Here is a 10,501-nt window from a genome sequence, read left to right as displayed (position 1 = left end):
AGAATTACGACTCTCCAGGGTATTTGTGTCTTCGAACACGTTCGACTCATTTTCTTTCTTGTCTGATAGTGTAGTTTGAAAAATTAAATGATTATTATTTCAACATGTATCTCGAGATATGAATTTGAATATTACTTGTCTTACAGTATAATTTTTTTAAAAAAAAAGGTATTGTATTTATATTTAATACCTTTATATTCTAAGAGATACGCAATTTTGTGTAAACTGAAGACAAAATATTCTAAACACTGTGTTTTGAATTATAATTGTTAAAGGATTCCGGCTAATAATAAATGGAATCGCTGAATCTTTTAATTATTTTAGTCTTTTACCACTTTTTATATTTTATATATGTTACCTACAATGTTTGAAAAACCGGAATTTTGCAGAATGTCAATGCATTTTTAGACATACGAAAAATTTAATATATTATATACTTTTCCTAGGCATTATACTTAATATTTCGACATTTTATAGAATTACTAATCCTATTTATGTAAAGTATGAAAAGATATAGCATTAAACATAGGTGATATATTTGTCAATTTATTTTGGGGCATTGTATATCTTAATAATTTTTATATGTGTAATTTTAATCACTTCATACTTTGTCTAAATGTATTAAAATATTTAAAATCGTAGATTTCGTCTCGATAATAATATCTTAGCCAGAGAAAAAGTATCGAAACCTTGAAAATATTAATAAAATAAAATGAAATAAGGCCTCCAAATTTTGATGGATCTGCATGCTTTAGATGTGCATTAATACAAGAAAGTTTTTTTAGAAGCAAGTTAAGAAAATTATATTATATTATATATAACGGACAAAAAAATTCAAAACATCGACTTTCTTTCGCTATAGAATATCCCTGAACTTGGAATCTCTAGGATTCTCTGTCGGTTTAAAGGATATACGTGGAAATATTTACTAAGAAAAAAAATTATTTTACATACGAAACGCAGAGAAAATAACTATATACAATATTAAGATGATGAAGGGGGTGGTGGGTGGGGAGAATGAGTAAATGAAATCTATTGAAGTTAATATATTCTGGAGAAGAGTCTGGCTGAGATACGAGACGAAAATTTATACAAGGATAGGGTCTGGGGAGATCAATTCCTCGTTGTCTTGTAGGAACCTCACAAGATTTCTAATTTTGATCTTGGACATCTTATTTCCCATACCGTTGATCCACCAGATATTTTCTAGGTCGTGGGTGGGTTTTTTGAGATGGAAAGATGTGGTGAGAGGGCAACTAGTGGCATAATGAAGGGCATCGCCTACTTCACCGCAGCCACATTGATGCTTTAATATTGAATCTCTTGAAATACGAAGGGAAAGGGCCATGGATAGTTGTAAAGATAATGTCAAGCCTATTCCAAGATGATGGGTTAAAGGAGACTTTGGAGATGATTTGATAGATATGTCTGCCAGTTGAACCATTGTCCCATTCTTCTTGCCATCGATGTAGGCTCAATTTATTTAGAATACTTTTAAGATGGCTTCTAGGAGCTGGGTATTGAACGGGTATACCTGTAGAAATGGCCCGTTTGGCTAAGGAATCTGCAGCCTCGTTTACGTTGTGGCCAACATGTGCTTTAACCCATCCTAACTTAATAGAAGGTTGGCGGAGCAGAATGGCTTCAATTTCTTGTACAATTGGGCTAGAGGTGGAAAATGAGCAAGCAGATCACTTTTAAACTGGATTCGTTGTCGCTCATGGAGCGATAGTAAGTCCAGTTTAAATTAGCATTGTGATCGAATTTGCTAACCCATTTACACGCTTCCTTAATGGCCAGCAGCTCGAACGGCGAAACATTTTACTGGTACTTTTCAAATGGAATTGAAAAACCTAATATTCTCTTATGGATTTAAAAAAAAATGACTATATAAACCAAGAATTTTAAAACTACGTTTATATATTTCTTCAGAGATATTGCTTTCAAAGCATAGTTTCCATCTTTTGTTCACCTGATAGATTCCCGTTTTTCTCGAATATTCAAATTCAATTTTGTGTATTTAAGACATCAATCTTTATTATCGACTTTCATTTGGGTCAGAATCACCTCAACGCTTACATAAAGACCAATTTCTGTTTTGGTAAGGATGACATTGATTTTTTTTTCAGATTTCAAGCTACATATTTTGGCACATTCAGCATTTCAATTAACCTGAAAAAAGAATTTTGTAACTTTAAAGAAACTGAAATCTGAGAGGAGATTTTAGTCTTTAAATATTAAACTCATTACCCCAAAACTGATTTTTGCCGCTTTTTTGCTTTCCCACGTTAAAAGTTAAAAAAAAAAAAAATTAACATTATAGACATTAATAACTTAAGATGAGCATTTTAATAAGCACTTAATGTTGTATATATATATATATATATATATTTTAAATATTATGAATACAAAAACGTAATGTTTGATTAATTTTTAGATAATGTTTACTTTCATAGAAGAAAAAGAAGATTTTAATAAACGTTGATGAACAGTAGCAAAAATTTTCGAAGTCTTTCTTGGTTAGTTCTGTAGCCGAGTAAGACACTACAGTGAAAGTACAATTGTTTTCAAAATTAAGGGATATTTCTCATGTGTTCCTTTTGAGAAATGAAGATAGCCTTTAAATAAGTTAGATATGTCTTTTTTTGAAAGAATAGAAGGATTCAAAAAATTCATCTTATCTTCACGAAGTCGCTACATAGAATAAAGATACTGTCTCGCAATTTAACCAATATCATTGAATCTGACATGAAATCATTCCGTTTCACAGAATTCTCTTTCCAAATATTATATTCATTTTTTTTACAAATTCTTATATCCAAATATCAAATTCGAAAATAAATGATAATTTTACAGAAAATATGTTAAAGATAACATGGTACTAAATACAATATTTTATCTTTTATGTACATAGATACAAAGATCATTTTATCTGATTTTGATGTGAGTAACTTATTGACATCATTCTGACTACATATTTCGGATGGATAACTTTTATATTTGTTAGAACTGAAAAAATAAATAACCGCTTTCATAAAATAAAAAACAGTTTCCGGTTTCCTCTAAGCTGAAATTTCTTCTGTTCTTCCAGTAAAATGTTAAAATTGTTATTTATGATACTTTATCTTTTGGAGAACAGATGAAATGCATTGAAAAAATATCGAATAAATGCAGTTCTGCATTTTTAAAATTCTAATGCATATTAAATTTAAAATTTTCTATTTTAATTTTCAATCGCGAATAAAAAAATAATTACTTCTCTTATTAAATCCTGATGTCGGTCTCTTAGACATAAAATGACAGCCCATTTCAAAAAGAAGTAACAGATTTCAAACATATAGTTCTAACGAACTATAATGAATCGATACATTTACTGGATAGAAGTAAGCTAAAAATTTAATTTTACTTGTGTTTGGATAATCGCAGTAAAAGCGGGATATTCATGTTTGATGCGAGAAAATAGCGATGCTTCAAGAAAATTTTTATTGTATTCTGCAATTTGACCAGAATGAATCCATTATTGCATGACAGCGTGCATTTTGTTGTATCTTGTCATTACAGATTTGCATCTAGCAGAAGAAATTCATAGAAGATGATTGCACATGCACATGTTAAAGCAATAGTCTCAGATTAGAAGTCAGTTGACCTCATATTAAGTGTGAGATGAAAATAAATTATTTGAACAGTTGTCAAGCATAGTTACAGGAAATTCATAAGGAAACATAGAGCTTGGATTTTGCGACAGATGGTAATGGTAAGTACTTAAAATCTATTCCTGCTACTTATAAACATCTGCAGGATAAAATTGTTATAACAATGAGTTCGGTAAGTTGGGACCAGTTACATTATATGTTGAGAAATGTAGTACTTCCGATTCAAAAATTGTTGCATAAAATGTGAAATTAGAGGTAAAACTTTAAAATTTCCTCTCTTCAGTAATATATCGTATGTATCTCCATCCATTGATATTTGTTAGAAATAAATATTTTATATCTGTATCTGTTTGGAATACCATGAAATTTTCTTGATGAAGATAACATACTCGAAAATACATTTCGAAAGGAAAAGTGTGGAAGAAGGGAGAGAGGATCAAGCTGAAGACTATAAATAAACTTAGAATTCTATGTGCAAAAAAGTACACAAAAAATATGCAGTATTAAATAAAATGTACCAAGAAATATTCATCCAGATTTTATAACTTGAAATTTCATAACATACACCTTAAAGTTTTGAGACTTCGATGAGAATCATGCTATCGGATAATATTATTTGCTGTGTCATAATACTGATCTTTCACATGATCACGTGGATGTTTATTTAAGATTTTTTCCTTGATAAAAAATACAGATCCATTTAAAGTAATATTCGTGAGACTTCAATATTATTTAACGTACATACAAACAAGCATATTTAACGGAATTCACATGTGACAATCATATAAAAGGGACTACTATATTTGTATGGAAGCAAAAACTCCAATATAATTGCTGCTTGTGGCACATGCCTTAAAAAAAAAATGCATTTTATTCTTTCCTTGCTAAAGCTTCAGCGATATATATTACAGTCTCCGTTTCCCTAAATTCATTGTTCCGAATTATCTTTCCTGCACTTTTGATCAAAGTAAGCGGAAAAAAAAACACTTTTATAAATTATATACTTTTAAAACACTTTTAAAAAAATGCTCCTGAATCCAGAAGGTTTACATCAAAATAGACTTCAAAACATTCAATCAAATTAAGTTTTCTTTAAATTGAATTAATTCTCATTTTAGAAAATGGAATTAAAGCGATTTCCTTTAAGAAAGCAATGTTCGATTAGCAAGATATTTCTTTTTTATTTCGCGATAAATAAAGGTCGGATTTCCTAAAAATTGTGAATTATGAAAAGTTCTTTTCTAATCGTGAAAAGATTTTTATTTTCTTTAGAACAATTAACTATTAATGAACTGATCTGATTGGATACCATGGTACTTTACAAGAAGTCGTTAAACTTGGAAACTAGCTAAAACCTTGAAAGTTGAATAAACCGAAAGTCCAAAAATTTCTTATTTTTGAGAATTCTTTTTATTACACTTTGAACAGATGAAATGACTTTAAAACTTTTTCTCATGAAAAAGGAACCAATTATTTAAGAAATTTATTTTCTCCCAGGCTCATTTCTTCTTCTAATTAGAATTTAATAAGAATAAAATTCTGGTTAAAAAGTTCTTTCTCGCGCATAAATTTCTAAGAATGCACAAACGAAAAGAAGATCTCTCTTTAGTTTTTCTTAAGATTTGGGATTCTTAGCAAAATCAATAATTAGGTCATTGGTTTTCTGTTTGAAATAACCTTAAAGAAATGAAAAAGAAACAATCTTCCTTACTGTAATGGGTACAAAATGAAATAACCATCTGGATAATCTTGCAGCGAATTAATGAAGATGAAGGAATGTAAGGGGGAAAATGTGACTTGAGCAGGGAAAAACAAGAAGTTACTTGCGCACTAACTTACAGTTGCATTGATATACGGAGCGTACTAAGACAGAAGTTAAGGCAGACAAAATAAAAATTGAGAAAGCGTACTCACAGTAAACATGTGTAAGTGTGTTTGGGTAACTAAGAAAAGTTTCCCTTTCAATTAATTCCCTGTCGTAGACCTGTCTATATATAGATTATAACTGTAAGGCTAATGGAAATGTTGCGATTACATTTGCAAAACTAAAATTGAATTTTAGATAAATGAGGTAATGCTTGATTTTGCTTTTGTACCTACGTGGAGACTTGATATTAATAATACTAAAAATTGCTTTTTATATGATGAGGGAAAACTTAAATTTCCTTAAAAGTTTTAATTTTGGAAATTTTAATAAAAATATAGTGCGCCTCTTAATGGATCTAGTCATCCTAATGAATTAATCTCATCCTAAAATAAGTACGGCAATGTAAACGATTTGTCACATTGTGATGACAGTTACGATTCTGTAATATTGTTTTCCTGCAATTTCATTTTCATCACTAAGAAGAGATTTACACACATTCTTAAAGGTGTTTCCAAAATCATGCGAATGGCGCTAGCCCATGGCGACAATCTTTGGATTAATTTGGCGACTTGGCGCGAGACAAAAAGAATATTTTGGGATGTATTAGGATTTTGATTATCTATATTAGAACTGAGATCCAATCAGTCTTCTAGAAATATTCATACTTCATTAGAAATCTTATTCTAAAGTTATTCAGTGAGTTAACTCTTTGGAGTATTGATTGTGGTAAAAGCTCGCTAGGTTTGCAAATTGAGTGTTACTGTAATTTTTATATTTTGCGATTCTCTGTCTGCTTGTGTTGTGTTTCCATAAGGGCTGTTCTTTTGTACATCTCGGCAGTATTTTTGATACAAGAGCTTTGTGCTTTTTCACAAAATAAAACTTATTTTTCTCATTATCCCATATGTCGAACTTCTTTCAATCTAGATCCGCCAAATGATTTCCCTAACATTATTAAATGAACTTCAGATTTTGCATACCACCTGGTTTAAATTATAGTGATACGGACATATTTTTAAAGATTTCGAAAAATAAGTGTTAACTATATTTAAATTGCTTATTTCTTATTTATAACATTTGTTTAAATGTATCATCCATCATAATTTACATATTGCTAACAAATCTTTTTCTCAAACTAAATTCGTAGGCTAAAGAAAATGTATTGAATAATTAACAATGCTTCCTATAGTTTGTAAGAAAATTTGTGGTTTTTCTGCAACAGTAAGAACACATTTTCTGCAAAAGACTTTTATGAATATTAATTCAGAACGTAACAAAAGGAGTAATTATTGTTCATGAACAAATAATGAAATATTCCAGAAACAAAAATTTATTTAGGAAATAGTCTTTTATTAAGTTGTGTAAAGCTTTTGATTTGACCAAACTCTACAGAACTGAAAAAAAAAATCCTCTCATAATCTGTACCTAAAGAAATCCCCTCATAATCTTTAGCATGTATGTCTTTAAGGATAAATAAATTAACGAACCAAGTCCAATATTCCCCACCCAGCATTGTCAAATTTACCACTTAAACTCGACATCCTTTTCTTCTGGAGCATATAAAAAAATTGATTAAATGCAGCGGCCTTTTGATTTTACTGAACAGTGTCGTGTAAATGGGAACTTGACCCAATTCCCGCGAAAGAATGCACTAACGATTATGGGTTAATTCAACGTTGTTTCCCATTATCATTAATTTTAAGTGGGTGCTTTGAGAAACAGGAAAATTCAATATTGAAGATTTTGATTCATTATAATTTCTTCATCTGTGTTATTTTTAAGGTAAATGGATTGACTTCCGATAGCAAACTTTAAAAACATGTTTATTAAGAAAAGCTAATTATTGCCTTTAATGAAAAACTTCTAAACTTGTCGATTCACATTTAAAAAATTGATTAAAAATATGTAATTAGTTCAGAATAATTTAACATTTTATCCACCTTCGATTTGAAGATTTTGATTGTAATTTTCTTCTCACTGTAAAATAATTTTTGGTATTTAAAAAAATAAATTTTTATAATAAATAATTATGGTGTAAAACCTACATACACAATCTCATATTTTTATCACAAAGCGTTTTTGAGTAATCATTTCCACAGAATGTTAGACATAATTCCGAAAAAGAGCTTTGTTTCGGACTTGTCAGAGACCTGAAACGTAAAGATTAATCAAACTGTTCAGGTTGAAAATTTTAAGATTACAGTACTTCATTCCACAATTTCTTCCACAGTACTTGAAGATTTTCAGGTATATAAGAAAGGGAAGATTATTTTCATACCTTTAAGATACATATACCTATGAAATAATAAATGAATAATTCATTGAAACTTAGAAAATATTAATTAAAAGAAGCATGCATTATATTCAATTATATTCCATTTAAATATATTGAAATATAATATTTCCTTTATTTAATATACTGTTCCCAAAAGAAAATTGTGAAAGCGAACTGCTTAGAAATTAGCCTAAAACAGGATTTAAGGCACAGTAAATAACACATGGGGAATGAAGCCATGAAAAAGCAATGAAAACAAAAGTTACAAAGATTTTGTTATTTCTATCATTTCTACTTTTCAAGCTTTTAAGATTTGGTTCTTGATTCTTGGTAAAGATTTTTTTTTAATTCTTAGCACACTCATAAGATCGTATATTTGTTTTTTATTACTCTTCGTATAATACTCATTAATTAAATAACATTGTTGTTTCCGAAAGTTTGTCTAGTTTGCGGCACAGAGAAACCACTATTTTAACCCGGGTAGTCATTGACTAATCTTGGAAATAACATTGAGAACATACTTTCCTTTTCAAGTTGATAATTATCTCCTCCAGGAAACTCAAGCCATTTCAACCTAAAGATAAAACAGATGGCTTTTCGAACAGTTCGCTTCCAAATAAATCGTGTTTACTTTTAATTTGATTACAAATCTACCGCTGTAAAATAAACAAATCGTTAAAGCAATTCCCACAGTAGCAGTACATTCTTTAAAGCTGGCGACCGAAATGAATCTAAGCATCTGCAACATGAATTTTCCATTCAAAAGATAAAGAAAGGGTTGTTCAAAGCAACTTGAGTGGATTAATTATGCAGTTTGAGAAAATATACGGTGTAGAGGAGTTTTCAAATCTCTTCAAGCAGATATTTGTTTGGTTGTGAAACTTTCAGCATTCTTCTAAATTTGAAAGTGTAGAAACTTAATGGGACATCACTGCTCAGAGAAGAATAAACATATGATGCTTATGTTGTATAAATCTCAGAAAAGTGTTTCTCCAGTCTTCTGAAGACACTTCAAATATTTGTCTTGAATCTTTGTTTCAATACATTCACTTGAATCTATTTGCTTTACAGTTTCTGAAGAGAAATTTTATAATAATTATGAATGAAAATTGAATTTAGTGATTCTAATGGGTTCATCATGGATTTAAAATAAATTTCAGAATTACGCGTATCTGTCCATTAGTGATTACTCAAATCTAAACTTACTAATTAAATGTAGTGTATGTTCATTAAACCAAAACTGCAAATGTGTATTATGGTCTAAAGGAATTTAGAGAAGGCTGACGATCTGATCTGGAAAATATATAAATACGATAACACTATAAATATCTGGATGTATAAATTCTAATATAATATTTTATTCCACAAATTATACTAAATTTTAAACAAAATACAGCAGCAGGTTTAATATCTCTTATTCTGAGAATTCATGCATGAATTTATCCAAAAAATATTTAAAAATGCAAAATATTTGATAAATGAAGTTTTTATTTGATATTAAATTTTAATACAAACTAAATATTAGATCTAATGGATTAGAGATTTTTTTTTATTTTAGTATAAAATTCAACATAAGTAATGCCATAAGTGTAGGTGAAATGAAATGATGAGAGGGGATTTTTTTTCCACTTTTGTGTAAAATTCAACACAAATAATGCCATAATGTGTAAGGGAAAGAAACGATGAAGGACGAATTTTCTAGTTGTTTAATTCTGCAATATAGTTCAGATGTGATATTTGAAAGAGTTACCCACGGTTATATTAGGAATTGTATGGCTTGTAAAGGAAGATGAAATTCAAGGTTATTTTATATTCACTGTTTAAGGTTTTGTATATCTTGTAAATCAAGATAAAGTACTCTTGGAGTTTATAATCATGAAGTAAAATATTGTATTCATTTTTAAAGACGACAAATGGTATGAGAGTTTATTATTATTGTACAGAGTTTTGTATGCTTTGCAACCGAAAACAAAAGTCAATAGTATTTTAAAATATTGCATACGATAAGATTAAGATGAATTAGGATTTCCTATTCTTACAATCTGTTGTTGATAAACAATTCACATATTGATGCTATGAAAATTAAAAATGCAATTTCCTGAATACCTCCCCCCCAAAAAAAAAGGCATTTTTAAAAACGCCATTTTTAATTTAAACGCAATTTATTTTTATTTTTTTGTTGTTGTTTTTGACATTTTCAAAAAAAAACAAAATTTTCTGGTACTTAAAATACAATTTAAATTGCCAATAAATGAAGCGAAATAAGAAATGCTTGATCAAAATAATTGTTCACTTTTATGATCTAGGCAATGTATTAATGCAAACCATAAATTTATACGCATATACTATATTTCAATTAACCTTATACTATTTTAGAATAAATATGTATGCACAAAATATTCATTCCATGTTTATAACACTATCTTCTGAAATGAAACGCCATGGTATATACGAGTAAAACACAAGGACTAAACTAATTAGAAAAAATTTGAATTAATCTCATTCCAACATGAATTTAGGTATAGAAATTTGCAAGAATTTACACATATATTTATTTTTTCCGTTATTGATTTGATATAACAACAACAACAACGAAAAAACATATTGCAAATGCCTTTGAAGAATCTTAAGTAAGCAACTACGCAGTAAATGGTGTATAAAATTGATGTTTATGCAAATGCAATCGCCTATTTCACCCATCTTCTT

This window comes from Argiope bruennichi, chromosome 1 (assembly GCF_947563725.1).
Source record: "Argiope bruennichi chromosome 1, qqArgBrue1.1, whole genome shotgun sequence".
Lineage (NCBI taxonomy): Eukaryota > Metazoa > Arthropoda > Arachnida > Araneae > Araneidae > Argiope > Argiope bruennichi.
This window is presented reverse-complemented; position numbering follows the sequence as displayed.